The sequence below is a fragment of the Eubalaena glacialis genome, chromosome 6 (genome assembly GCF_028564815.1).
Source record: "Eubalaena glacialis isolate mEubGla1 chromosome 6, mEubGla1.1.hap2.+ XY, whole genome shotgun sequence".
Classification (NCBI taxonomy): domain Eukaryota; kingdom Metazoa; phylum Chordata; class Mammalia; order Artiodactyla; family Balaenidae; genus Eubalaena; species Eubalaena glacialis.
The window spans coordinates 75,107,430-75,122,026 of NC_083721.1; positions in this window are offsets into that span (position 1 = coordinate 75,107,430).

Below are 14,597 nucleotides of genomic sequence, written 5' to 3' on the forward strand. Positions count from 1 at the left end.
ATCTCGGGTAAATATAGGCCGGCGCGAACCATTCGCCGCGCGGGGACAGGGGAGGAGCAGAGAAGAGGATCTGTTTCGGGCTTGGAAGCCCGGCGGGTTCCTGGTCTCTTAAAGGGACCTGGTTGCAGCCATTGGTTGAGGGAAAGGGGAGAACGGGCCAACCTGGCAATTAAATGCCAAGTTTACCAGCAGAAATTCTGTAGAATTTATCTACAAAAATCGCCAAGACCTTTGGTTACCCCGCAAGAAAAGCAACTTGAATTCTGACACTCCACCCCCAGCCTGAGTTGCAACTCACTGATGTGTATCTCCATCGGAACTTCTGGGGGAGGTGGTGGAAGGTGGGATTTACACTATAAAATACAAAAAGGTTGGGGAAATAGTGATTCTTTCCGTGTGTAATAGCTTTCTGAAATTGACTGGGTGCTGTTTAATTTTTTTTTTCCAGAATTTTATTCTATTAAAGAAAATAAATAGGGGCAAAGAAAACGCTGAGACTTATCTTTCACTATCTTGGAGCCCTTTCTCCACAGGCAAAGAGCAGATAGTGAAAAGAGAGATGAGTGGTAATAGGATGATTAGAGTGAACACTATAGTATGTGTTTGGTAAATAAGGTCCTTCCAGCTCCTAACCCCCAGCAGTGCCCCCTCCTTCTGTCAGGCCTCAGAGTAGAGCAGTTTTCTGAGATATATTCAATTTCTAAGTAATGCTTGTGTGTGGTTAGAACTCAGTTTATAATTTGGCAGGCCAGTCATTCAGTTTTATTACATCATTATCACATTATGGATGAGAATTCCTAGTAAAAATTCAAATGACGTTTTTTATTTGTGTCAAATAATGCCCGGCCACCCTCCACAGAGAATGGTTAGCATTAATCATTCTTTTCTCTTGTGCCAGCTGGATAATGTCGCTTTAATCATCTGGCCGGCTTGACCCTTGGCTAGTAACTCATTTCTGGGCCCTCGAAACAACCGGCTTGCCTCTATGGTCTGCTCAATCAAAGCAAAACCACTTCTAGCTGGAATGTGTGATAAATGTCCAGATGACCCTGCATCAAACTCCCAAACTCATCCCAGAGGAGGAGAGTAGGCCCTCCCACTCCCCAGGCCCAGTCTACTGGGGATCTGGATGTCTCTGGCTGCCATGCCAGATTCTGATTTCAGAACAACTGTAGCTCCTCATGGAAATTCTCTGGCCCTCTACCTTTGCTAACTTTTAACCTTTCTTTGAACTCTAACCCAATTTTCTAGAGTCATTGGTGCTGCGTTTCAATTTAACTAACTTTCCTGAGTACCTTTTGGTACCAGGCCCTGAGCTGGGAACACACCTAATTCCTGTCTCCAAGAAGCTCCCAGTCCAATGAAGGATGTAAACTTCACCCACCTCTGGGCTTCTTCTGGAATGTAAGTCCTGTGAGAGCACCCTATCTCCCCCCAGTGCCTGACACTACTTAATTGTTGAATGAATGAATGAAACATGCATGTAAACAAGAAGACAGAGTGAACTAAATGCCCTGAGAAAGACCCAAAGTACTCTGAGAAGCTGGAAGAAAAGGTTCTTTGTGACTAGGAAAATCAGAAAAAGTTCCATGGAGGTGGTGAAGTTTGAAATATGGACAGGATTTTGCCATGGAGGGAAGAATTAAAGGGCTTTCCAGATATAGAGAACGGCAAAATTATAGAACCTAAAAATGCATGCACATGTGTAGTTGAGGATGGCATTTGACAATTGTGACAATGAAAGAAGAAAATTTCCTGATCAAACAAGGAAGTCTTCTGATCATGCCCTCCTAGTCTCTGAGGGAAGGAATGGCCTTTTCATGGCTGGCTGGTCCCAGAATGTCATCAGACCAAAGCTCTAATGCCTTACTCCTCAGCTGCACTGATGGGTTAATGGAGGTATGGTGTTGGAATGAGCTGGTTAGGACTATAATAACCCATTTAAACCAAGGTTAATTCCTCTTCTGCTTACACTTCTGGAATATCTTGCAGTGGCAATGAAGCAGATGGTATGTGCTCCAAACAAAAAATTCCAATAAAAAACCCACCAAATTAACCTGTGCTAAGTGACCTTTAGCTGGTCCATAATCTCAAAGTCTAGACTCTACAAAAGCAGGCATCATGTTCAAGCAGTTAACATTTCCAAATTACTCAGAGGTCCAGGGACCAGAAGTGTTTGAGCAGGAAGAGGAGGGACCAGTGGTGGGAGCTAAGGCTGCTCTCAGCCTCCGCGAGAGGCACCTCTTTGGGCTTCATGTGGTGGCAGGGAAACCAGTGGACCACAGCAGCAGGGAGGACTCCACTGGCGGGCCAGGGTTTCCAGCGGAGCCAGAGTGTCAGACCCAGATGCACAGGCCCACAGAGCCTGCTCCTGGACTGTCTTCTTAATAAGCCTGTTTTCAACCTGGGGAGGACAGAGAAATTCTAGACAAATGTCAACACTCTGACATGTGAGTCCCGCTCTGTGCAGATTTGAGACACAGAGCAGTTCCAGAAGAGACCTCAGCAAAGTCAGCCGGAAACGGCTTAGAAAATGCATGGGACCGCAGACCTCACCTGTTTTTTTATGACACTGCCCCATCTACTGGTGCCAGGCAGAAGTGACACTTGATGAGATGGTTTCTCATAGAACTGGATAAGCCAGTGGTTGAATCAATACACAACCAAGTCACAGCTGGAAAGAAACCCAGCCTCTAACGTAACATGTAAGAGTCAACCTTTTAGCGCGCAGGAAGCTTTCAGGCTGGTTTTCTCCCACCTTATTTCTTGTATAACGCTCCTGCCTCTTGGTCCCCCTCCCCCTACACCCTACTGAATGAATATGGGCTTCAGAGATGACAAATGACGTATCTGGGATCTTCAAAGTCATTCAACAAATATTTGTGGATGTGATTTGTGGATATACTGTGGATGTGATGTTGTTGCTGGGGATACTGCCCCAAAGCAGACAGACGGGTCTCTGCCCTCATGGGATTTATATCCTATGGGGAGGCAGATAATCAGCAAACAAATAACTAATAAAATATCAGTTAGTGATAAGTCTCTGAGGAAAAGAAAACAGTGTTAGGAGTAGAAAGTAGCTGGCTTAGACAGCAGAGCCAGGGAAGGTATCTCTGGGCAGAGACCTGGATGAGATGGAGCCAGCCAGGCAAAGATATGGAGGGAGAACATTCCAACCCGTGTTGGCCAAAGTGGTAGTCACTGGCCATGTGCAGCTAATGAGCACTTGACATGTACTTGGTCCAAACTGAGATGTGATGCAAACATGAAATACACTCTGGATTTTAAAGACTTAGTAAGATAAGAAGGATGTAAAATATCTCAATAATTTTATAGTAATTATATATTGAATGATAATATTTTGGCTATTTTGAGTTAATAGAATATACTATTAAAATTGATTTTGCCTGTTTCCTTTTACTTCTTTAATGTGGCTGCTAGAACATTTAAAACTATACATATGGACAGCTTTGTGCTAGGCAAAGGACACACCCAATATGAAGTCCCCAAGGTGGGAATGATTCCAGTGGGTTCAAGGACTCTCTGGCTTCAAAATCCCACTGTGTGATCACAGCCTCTTACCCTTCCAGCCCTCTTCATTCCTTACTCTATCACATCAGTTATTTAACCTTCTCAAGACCTCCAGGATCTACATCAGCATTCCTCACAGGTAGACTCACCCACTGGCTGCATCAGAATTCCCTGGGACAAGTCCTGGATCCCACCCTTAAATGGGAATTTCTGGAGTTAGGGGCTGGGAGTATACATGCTTAAACTCCTCCATGATAGAACAGTTACTAAAGTTTAGTGAGCCCTGCCCTAGCCCACTTCATTTTTCCCACTATCAACTCATTCCTAGCCTCTTATCCTTGCCTTCCTCCCCATCCAGTACCTTCTGGATGAGCATCGGGTCCACAATTTCTGTGCACTGCATCCACCCCATCCCTGGACCACTACCACAATCTCTATGCTCTGCTTCTGGAGCTATAATGCTGAGTAGAATCCCTCAACCGTTCGGACAGTGCCTCAACCCATTCTGACCCCTCCTATGGTAGGCAGAATAATGACCCCCCCAAAGATGTCTATGTCCTAATCTCCAGAATTTGTGATATGTTACAGTACATGGCAAAGGGGAAGGAAGATTCTACAATAGATGGAATTAAGGTTGCTAACCAGCTGACCTTAAAAAGGGAGAATAATCTGAATTATCCAGATGGGCTCAATGTAATCACCAGGGTCCTTAAAAGTGAAAGTGGAGACCTCAAAAACATTATGCTAAAGTGAAGGAAGACACAAAAGGTCACATACTGTATGAGTCCATTTATAGGAGCCATCCAGAATGGGTGAATCCATAATGACAGAATGCAGATTGGTGGTTGCCAAGGGCTGGAGGGATAGAGGAAGGGGGAGCAAGTGCTTAATGGATACAGGGTTTCCTTTCGGGGTGATGAAAATATTTTGGAACTAGATGGAAGTGGTAGTTGCACAACATTGTGAATATGCTAAATACCACTTAATTCTTCCCTTTTACAGGGTTAATTTTATGTTATATGAATCTCACCTCAATTTTTTTTTTAAATAAAGAAGGAGGGGGCTTCCCTGGTGGCGCAGTGGTTGGGAGTCTGCCTGCCAATGCAGGGGACACGGGTTCGAGCCCTGGTCTGGGAAGATCCCACATGCCGCGGAGCAACTGGGCCCGTGAGCCACAACTACTGAGCCTGCGCGTCTGGAGCCTGTGCTCCGCAACAAGAGAGGCCGCGATAGTGAAAGGCCTGCGCACCGCAATGAAGAGTGGCCCCCGCTTGCCGCAACTAGAGAAAGCCCTCGCACAGAAACGAAGACCCAACACAGCCAAAAATAAATAAATAAATAAATAAATAAATAATCCTTAAAAAAAAAAAAAAAAAGAAGGAGGCAGAAGAGAGGGTCAGAGTAGTGTGATATGAGAAGGACCCAACTCTCCCTTGCTGGTTTTGAAGATGGAGAAAGGGGCCACAGGCCAAAGGATGCAGGCAGCCTCTAGAAGCTGGAAAAGGCAAGGACGAATTCTCCCCTAGAGTTTCCAGAAAAGAGGCCCTACTGACACCTTGACTTTAGCTCAGTGAGACCTGTATTGGACTTCTAACCTGCAGCATTGTAAATTTATGTTGATTTAAGCCAAGCTTGTGGTAACTTGTTACAGCAGCAGTACACCTCCCATCTAGCTGTCCATTCCTCTGTCACTCCCCTCAATGTGTACCCTGAATCCTCGCACTTTCTAGAAGCCACCCACTCCCCATCAGAGCCAAGCAGAGGACCTGGTGCTTCCTTAAAAAAACTAAGGCAGTTAGAGCAACATTAACTGCGTGCCAACCCCAATTAACCCGGTCACTTAGCTACATCTATACCCATTCCCATCTCTCTGCCTGCCCCCCTCAAATCCACCCTTCACGCTATCACCAAACCACAAGTCTGACCTTGTACTTCCTCTCATAACCCTGCAGTGGCTTCCCACCAGCCACCGGTTACAGCCCCAGCTTCTCAGTATAACACGTGAGAATGTTCGGGTCTGGCACCTGCCCACATCTGCAGCCTCATTCGTCGCCTCTCCTGGCCTCGTAATTTATGCTGCAGTGATGGACAAGAGCCTATGCTTCTCCAGGGCTCGTGAGACTGTTTCTCGTCTTCCTGCCATTGCTTATGTGGTTCTAACTGGAACGGCCTCCTCCTACCATGTCCCCTGGCTGACCCGGACTGGGGTCCCACCCTCTCCAGGAAAATGTCCCGAGATCCCTAACTCCTTCTCCACGCCCCCTTGTGTGTATCTCGACCTCTGTGATCACCTGCTTGTCGTACTAGTGCCTTTAATTCTCCGCCTCCTTCACTAGGCTGTGAGCGCCTCAACAGGAGGGAATGTATTTAATTCATCTTTCTGTCCCCAGTTCCTAGCACAAGGCCTGCCACCAAGTCAGTATACGATAAACATTTGAGGACTGGACGTCAACCATGTGCTTATTTTCATAGCAATCGAATTGTCATAAGCACAGACTGGCAGGACTGGAAGGGCCCCTCAGGATAATCTGGCCTGGGGGCTTCCCTGGTGGCACAGTGGTTGAGTCTGCCTGCCAATGCAGGGGACACGGGTTCGAGCCCCGGTCTGGGAAGATCCCACGTGCCGCAGAGCAACTAGGCCCGTGAGCCACAACTACTGAGCCTGCGCGTCTGGAGCCTGTTCTCCGCAACGAGAGAGGCCGCGATAGTGAGAGGACCGCGCACCGCGATGAAGAGTGGCCCCCGCTTGCCGCAACTAGAGAAAGCCCTCACACAGAAACGAAGACCCAACACAGCCAAAAAAATAAATAAATAAATAAAGGAGTTCCTTTAAAAAAAAAAAGATAATCTAGCCTGCCCCTCGGTTTTATAGACAGGAAAATCAGGTCCTGAGAGTACACGCACTGGCCATACAGTTATTTTCTGACCAGGCCAAGATTAGGACGCATGTGGCCTGAATCTCAATTCAGGCAATTTGTTCAGCTAAACATAAAGCCAGAGGCTTTTAAACACATAAATGTGTGGCACACATGTTCTGCACTCTCTCCCTTCTATGAAGGGCTATGTCTGGGGACTCATGGGTGGACTGGGCAGAAGCCACCCTCATCAATCAAACATACATCTCCCTGTGACACGATTGAGCTGCCACTCACTGGGCCCCTTGAAATGTCCCCTTGTCACTGGCCTTCATGCCACCAAAGAGGTTCAAGGCAAACATGACTGTCGTGGGATCTACATGGTCGGACTTTGGGCTCCCTAGTGGTTGAGATCTCACCCAGGTCCACGACAGTCTAGTGGCCCATTGGGCTCCTCTGCTCTGCCCAGTAACCCTCAACCTCGCTGGGGTTTTCACCTCCAAAACAATGAGCGTTGTAGCAGTTCTTACTTCTCAGGAAATAGTAAAAGACGTACAGTAAAATGAAATGAGTGTGGTAAATACTTGGAGATTTTCAAACTGAGGGTAGAGAGGATATTATGCAATCTGTGTTTTAGTTTGTCTCTCAGTTTTGAACTTCTCTCTGGGCATGTGGGCCTGACGGATCTTTAACTAGGCCACACAAATGAGCTGGCAAAGTCACGGCTCTTCAATCACAAATATTAACTGCACTGGCCTCTCCGCACTGGGTGCTGGGGAGATGCACAGGGTCTCACCCTTAAGGAGCCTATAATCCAGTGTTCACTGATTCAGAGAGGACTTGAGGAGGTACTTTGGGTATGTGGTAGGGCAGGGGTCCCCAACCCCTGGGCCACGGACCACTAATGGTCCGTGGCCTGTTAGGAACCGGGCCACACAGCAGGAGGTGAGTGGTAGGCAAGTGAGTGAAGCTTCCTCTGCCGCTCCCCATCGCTCCCCATCGCTCCCCATCGCTCCCCATCGCTCGCATTACCTCCTGAACCATCCCCCCACCCCACCCCGGTCCGTGGAAAAATTGTCTTCCACGAAACCGGTCCCTGGTGCCAAAATGTTTGGGGACCTCTGTTGTAGGGGATGAAACATAGGTGCAAATAGGTTTAGTCTGAGATAGTGGAGGCTGAGCTAAAGCGCTCTGAGGGCTCAAAGGGAAAAAGAAGTTCTAGCCAATCAGTGAGAGACCAGGGCCCTCTTCATGGAGGGGGTGGGTTACAGACTTCACTGAAGGATGGGCAGGTTGGTGTGGACAGAGATGGGAGAGAGAAGTCTAGAGGGAGGAAAGGGCTTGTGTGATGGCATTAGTGTTGAACCCTAAATGACAGGCAAAAGCAGGAAACTCAAGCGTATTGAGCACCTACTACACGTAGTCACTGCGCTGATGCTTCACATCCATCTGAACATTTCATCCTCTTAAGAATTGTTGTGAGGTTCATGATATTCCCTTCATTTTACACAAGGAAAGGACTGAGGCTAAGAGAAGTTAAGAAACCTGTATGATATCATGTATATGTGGAATCTAAAACAATACAATTGAATGAATATGCAAAACAGAAAAAGACTCACAGACATAGAAGACAAACAAGTGGTTACCAAAGGGGAAAGGTTGGGGTTGGGGGGAAGGGACAAATTAGGGGTATGGGATTAACATACGAGCTACTGTGTAAAAAATAGATAAGCAACAAGGACATACTGTATAGCACAGGGAATTACAACCATTATCTTGTAATAACCTAAAATGGAGTATAATCTACAAAAACACTGAATCACTAGGCTGTACACCTGAAACTAATATAATATTGTAAATCAAATATACTTCAATTAAAAAAAAGAAAGAAAATAAACCTGCCAAAGATGTCCAAAGCCTATGCTATTTTTATTTTAAAATTTATTTTATTCTAGTAGAGTTGATTTACAATGTTGTGTTAGTTTCTGCTGTACAGCAAAGTGATTCAGTTATACATATATATATACATTCTTTTTCATATTTTTTCCATTATGGTTTATCACAGGATATTGAATATAGTTCCCTGTGCCATATAGTAGGACCTTGTTGTTTATCCATTCTATATATACTAGTTTGCATCTGCTAATCCCAAACTCCCAAGCCATCCCTCCTCCCCCTTGGCAACCACGTCCGTTCTCTATGTCTTTGAGTCTGTTTCTGTTTCGTAGATAAGTTCATTTGTGTCATATTTTAGATGCCACATATAAGGGATGTCATATGATATTTGTCTTTCTCTTTCTGACTTACTTCACTCAGTATGATAATCTCTAGGTCCATCCATGTTGCTGCAAATGGCATTATTTCTTTCTTTTCATGGCTGAGTAGTATTCCATTGTATATATGTACCACATCTTCTTTATCCATTCATCTGTTGATTGTTTCCATGTCTTGGCTATTGTGAATAGTGCTGCTATGAACATAAGAGTACATGTATCTTTCTGAATTATAGTTTTGTCTGGATATATGCACAGGAGTAGGATTGCTGGATCATATGGTAATTCTATTTTTAGTTTTTTGAGGCTCCTCCATACTGTTTTCCAGAGTGGCTGCACCAATTTACATTCCCACCAACAGTGTAGGAGGGTTCCCTTTTCTCCACACCCTCTCCAGCATTTGTTATTTGTAGACTTTTTAATGATGGACATTCTGACCAGTGTGAGGTGGTACCTCATTATAGTTTTGATTTGCATTTCTGTAATAATTAGCGATGTTGAGCATCTTCTCATGTGCCTGTTGGCCATCTGTATGTCTTCTTTGGCGAAATGTCTATTTAGGTCTTCTGTCCATTTTGCAATTGGGTTGTTTGGTTTTTTGTTATTGAGTTTTATGAGCTGCTTGTATATTTTGGAAATTAAGCCCTTGTCAGTTACATCATTTGCAAGTCTTTTCTCCCAGTCCATACAAAGCCTATGCTCTTTGTGTTGAGTCAGGTCAGGCCTGACTCTGGAGGACCTTGAATAGCAGGTGGAGGCATCTCACAGACTGGGTGAGTCACTGGAGGCATTTGAGTAGGGACGTGCCTTGATCAGAGCCGGAGCTCAGACACCCACATCCCAGCTCTCACTCAATGAGGGTCCCAGAGCAAGATGTTGCCCCTTTCTGACCCTCACCTTCCTGCTTGTGAGCTGAGCAAATTCCCCTCTGGTTCTAAGATCATAGGAGGCTGTGTTGGTTTTCTAGGGCTGCCATAACAAATTACCATAAACAGGTTGGCTTAAAACAATAGACATTTTTTCTCTCACAGGTCCTGAGGCTGGAAAAAGGAAGCATCCTTCCTTGCCTCTTCCTAGTTTCCACAATCCTTGGCGTTCCTTGGCTTGTAGACATATCGTTCCAATCTCTATCTCCATCCTCTGATGGTGTTCACCCCCTGTGTCTTCTCTGTGTGTGCCCAAATTTGTGTCTTCTTATAAGGACATCTGTCATTACAGTAGGGCCCACTCTAATCACATATGACCTCGTCTTCACTTGATTACATCTACAAAGATCTTATTTCCAAATAAAGTCACATCCAGGTTAAGACTGGAAGCTCTATTTTTTTTTTTTTTTTTTTTTGGAACCTCTGTTTTTGAGAGACACCATTCAACTCAAAGCAGAGGCCATGATAGGAAACTGCAGGGGTAAGAGAAGAAAATAGACAAGTTAGATGTCTATAAACTCTGAAGGTCACCCTGTGTCTGAAGCCCCCCAGAGATGTTGTCACCATGACCTTGTTTGCCCTGAAGCCCCTCCTTTCATGCGCTGCTTGCTTGGAATATTTACCACCTGGACAAGGGCCAGGCAGAAATGCAAAGGCATAAGAAGGCAGTCAAGAGAAGTGAAACGATGAGCCTTGCAAGTGAGCCTTTCTCATCAGTGCCACCAGAGGCAAGGAATGCCAAGTTTGTCCCCTCCAAAAGCAGAGGGCAGAGAAATTGCTATGCCTGCATGGTTCCCTTTAAAACTGAAACGTTGTATCTTCACTTTTCCGTTTGTGCTAACAGTACTGTAACTAATGATGACTGCATTTGCTACATGGTTGGTTCATGGTGCCCTCAACCCTCACATGACAAAGAGGGCGCAATGTTGTCTTCTCCCTGGGTTATATGGTGAAGGAACCGCCCTGCTATTGACAGCCTGGGCACCTTTTCTGAGACCGTCATTGTGCCCCTGTTATTTCAGAGACTGGGGTGAAACAAAGGGTAGCATGAAGCAGAAGGGAACCCATTGAGGTAAGGAGTCTGTTAAGCACCTTAGTGATTATGTATTCCAACACCCACTTTGAAGTATGAACCTACTTGAGAACATCCTGATGCCTGGTTATTTAGCCTTTGCTTAAACACCTCCAGTGGCAGAGAGCTCACTACCTTTCAAAGCTATCCATTCCATCTTTGAACCACTCCAATTGTAAGTAGGTTCAGACAGATGGCAGTGGCAACTCTGTAGCTTCTCCCTATTTGTTCTAGTTCTGCTTGCCTCACGTCTACTCAGAACTCTCGTCTCTCCTGTCCTAGGGTAGTCCTTCACATAAATAGAAATGGCCCATCATACCTTCTCCTGAGACTAGCCATACTTCCTCCAACTTTTCCTCATTCCCTCACCATGCAAGTGTACCTGCTAACATTATCAATGTATCTATTAATGTGACTTAGGGGAGGGCCCACAGTTAGACACAAAAAGTAAAATCCCAGTGGTCAGAAGACTTTCCCAGTGGATTAGGGTCTACCTGGTGGTATAGTTCGTGGCTCCACTAGCGACTTGAGCTATTTAACCTTGGATGAGTCCCTCTGTCAGGCTGATCACCACTAAAATACAAGCTCATAGGGGCAAGGGGTTTGTCCAATGCTGAATCCCCAGAGCTTAGAGATGAATGAATGAATGAATGAATGAACAAGAGAAACCTGGCACTTTCAATCTGCAGATTTTAGAGTTGGTGATTATTCATTCTACTTGGAGCCTTCTTTACTTTGTATTACTTCACCGAACTTTATTGGGTCTCAATTTCTACAACTAAAAGTTCAGAAAAACAACAGTGCCCTTTCTCGCTTGACTGTTGTGAGGGAAAAAAGAATGGCAAAGTCATCTGTGAATAAAAGACCCCAGAAATTCCACATATAACTACAAGAGTTGGGAAAAAAATCCACAGGTTCAAATACAGTACACGTAGGATCTTGTAGCCTACACACCAAAACAAGAGGTCATTTACACGTTTCGTTGCACACACAATGACTAGCACAAGCAGGAAATCAATGTTTGAAGTGACTCAGATTAATCATTTATAATAACCACAAAGGGCTGCTGAACTACTGAAACTTGATTATGTGTAAGAATCCACTCATTTTCAACAGGGATAAATTGAGAATCGCAGATAACCTAAGGGAGTTTCCCTACTGATTCAGTGACTCTGCAGAGACTGCCAGACTTCTGTTTTCACAACTCTCAGCCTTATGCAAACTGCTTTAATGTCCTTGTGGAAGTAGTTGGTGTAGAGAATGGGAGAGAGGGAGGGGCAGGGTTGCAAGCGTGCCTGGGAACAATTTTTCTACCAGTGACACATTGTTGGCCAAGGGGTGAAAAGAAAACCAAAACAGAAACCCACCTACTCACCCCTCTCCATTCCCAGAGAGAGGTGGAGCCCAGAGGCAGAACAGTGTGGAGTTGGAGAGCAGAAAGCTACTCCAAGGTTTGTTCCTGAGTGTGGGTTTGCGGGGCTTGGAACTACATGTGTTGAATCACAGTAAATCAAGTAGTATGCAACATCATGAATGAAGAACACTTCGTATTGCTATCTGGAAACTGGATATGAGGCTTCCAATCTCAAAATCAATGCAACTTTCTCCAAGGGTCAGCTATTCAGAAAATCTTGGCTTCAAGAGAAGGTCTAAGCTATATAGGCATTCAGGAGGATCTGACCAGTCTTCCAGACAGAAACATTTCCACTATCGTGACAAAGTGATGAGGGGAGTTTGAGTGGGTTATGTTGTTCCCTGAAGTGTGTGGGTGGAATGGCTTTTGTAGTTAGAGGGCAGGGACCGGGCTGATTCATCTCTGCAACCCCCTCACTCGGGAGCAGCAGCCAACAGCTTCCCCACCCTTCACCACCACCATCATCACTCCCTCCTCATCTCACTTGGTTCCTCTGAATCTGGATCCCATGATCATGTCTCATCAGCATCCTCAAGTCCCCTTCCTCCTTGCCCTTCTCACTGAATTAGCCTCATAATCCCTCAACATGGACCTGGACCTGGATTCCATACATCTGGATTCTCACCTGCATTGTCCACTTCTGGGGGAAAAATTGTTCAGTTGTGAAAATGGGTACCCCACAAAATACCAGGCAATGAACTTGCAGCATTATCTCATTTGCTACCTCTGCCAGACAGGAATTATTATTATCCCCATGAACCAGATAAGAAAACTGAGGCTCGGTTTGTTCTTTTTCAATGGTAGATTTGAGGAGCATCTTGGGGGGATAGAATTATTTATGCCTTACTTATTTGTCAGCTAAGAATAGTTGCTGCTATTTTAATTTTATAATGCCAGTGTCTTTTTGACACCCCACCCATCTTGATTAAACTATCACTTTATTTGGTCAAGATTTTTTGGAGCCCATAAGAGGAATGACAATAGAAACCAAAAGTGTTTGTTTTCCTTAAATCTCTGAAGGTGACAAAATCTGGAAGAGGAAATGAGGGTGAAGTCCCAAGCTTCTAACTGAGCTCTAGGAATGAGGTGGCAGGTTTCTTTATATCATCTATTTTTATTATTTTTTAACATCTTTATTAGAGTATAATTGCTTTACAATCGTGTGTCAGTTTCTGCTTTATAACAAAGTGAATCAGTTATACATATACATATGTCCCCATATCTCTTCCCTCTTGCATCTCCCTCCCTCCCACCCTCCCTATCCCACCCCTCTAGGCGGTCACAAAGCACCGAGCTGATCTCCCTGTGCTATGCGGCTGCTTCCCACTAGCTATCTATTTTACATTTGGTAGTGTATATATGTCATCTATTATTATTATTGTCACTAGAATATAAAGTTCATTGAATCTTACTGTATGAGTTAGTTTTATCTTTAACCACTCAGCTCCAAGAGAATGCCAGAAACTGTCTGCTAATTCTCTTCCATGGGTCTTCTCCATATCTTACTTCTGGAGATGATGTTCAGGGTTTTTAAAGATACACTGTTTCTAAGTTGAGAAATGGGAGAAACCATGTTCTAATGTATTCCTTCACTGATCTGTGAGCACTGCCTTCCCAAAGCCTTGCCAGCTACTACATGGCTTGTCAGCAGCCCTTTGGGTGTTTCCCAAAGTTCACTCCAATTCAGTAAGAGTCAGCAGTGAGGTGTAGCACACAACGGTCAGGGTCCCAGCTCTTCCTGACCCAAACTTGCTGTGACTGACTTTTAGCCAGTCCACTTCAGTGTCTTCACTAGCAGGCAGTGGACTTCTCTTGCTACTCAGAGTGGCCTGTGGCCCAGACCAGCATCATCAGCATCTCCTGGAAGTACAGAGGGCCGGCCCCACCCTAGACCTTATCAATCAGAATCTGCATGTTAACAAGATTCCCAGGGGGTTCACATGCACATCAAAGTTTGAGAACTGGATTCTGAAATACACACTAACAACCGTCATTCTCCCCTTGCCCCAGGAACGAATAAAATAGTGAGGAGACCTGGGTTTGATGCCTGACTCCGAATATATTTCATCTCTGACTTGGGCAAGCTGCTTCCTCTCCGGAGCATCACAACATTGAGGTGTTCCTCCTGATTAAGGAGAATAGAGCTTAAACGCCCAACACCCGCACAACTCTAACCCGACTTTTCTAACGATAAGGTGAGAAACAAAATCCAGGCCGCAAAGAGTGGAGCGGGGTCACTGCTTTTCACTTTATTTTAATTTATAGGAAAATTTAAATACAATTCTAGGTGGAACTTTTAAACGCTTTTTAAAAAATTATTTGAAAAAAAAAAGCATTTAAGTCAGATCCATTTGGCTTTCCTTGCAACCTTGCCAAGCTCTTTCCATTCCGAACTGCCATCCAGGCTGGGACTCTTCTCACCAGTTCACAGCTCCGGAAGACCAAGTATACAAAAAGCTGTTTAGTTGCCGTGACAACGGCGAGGACACACCTTAGAACACCGGCCGAAAACTAGCGCCAGGAAGC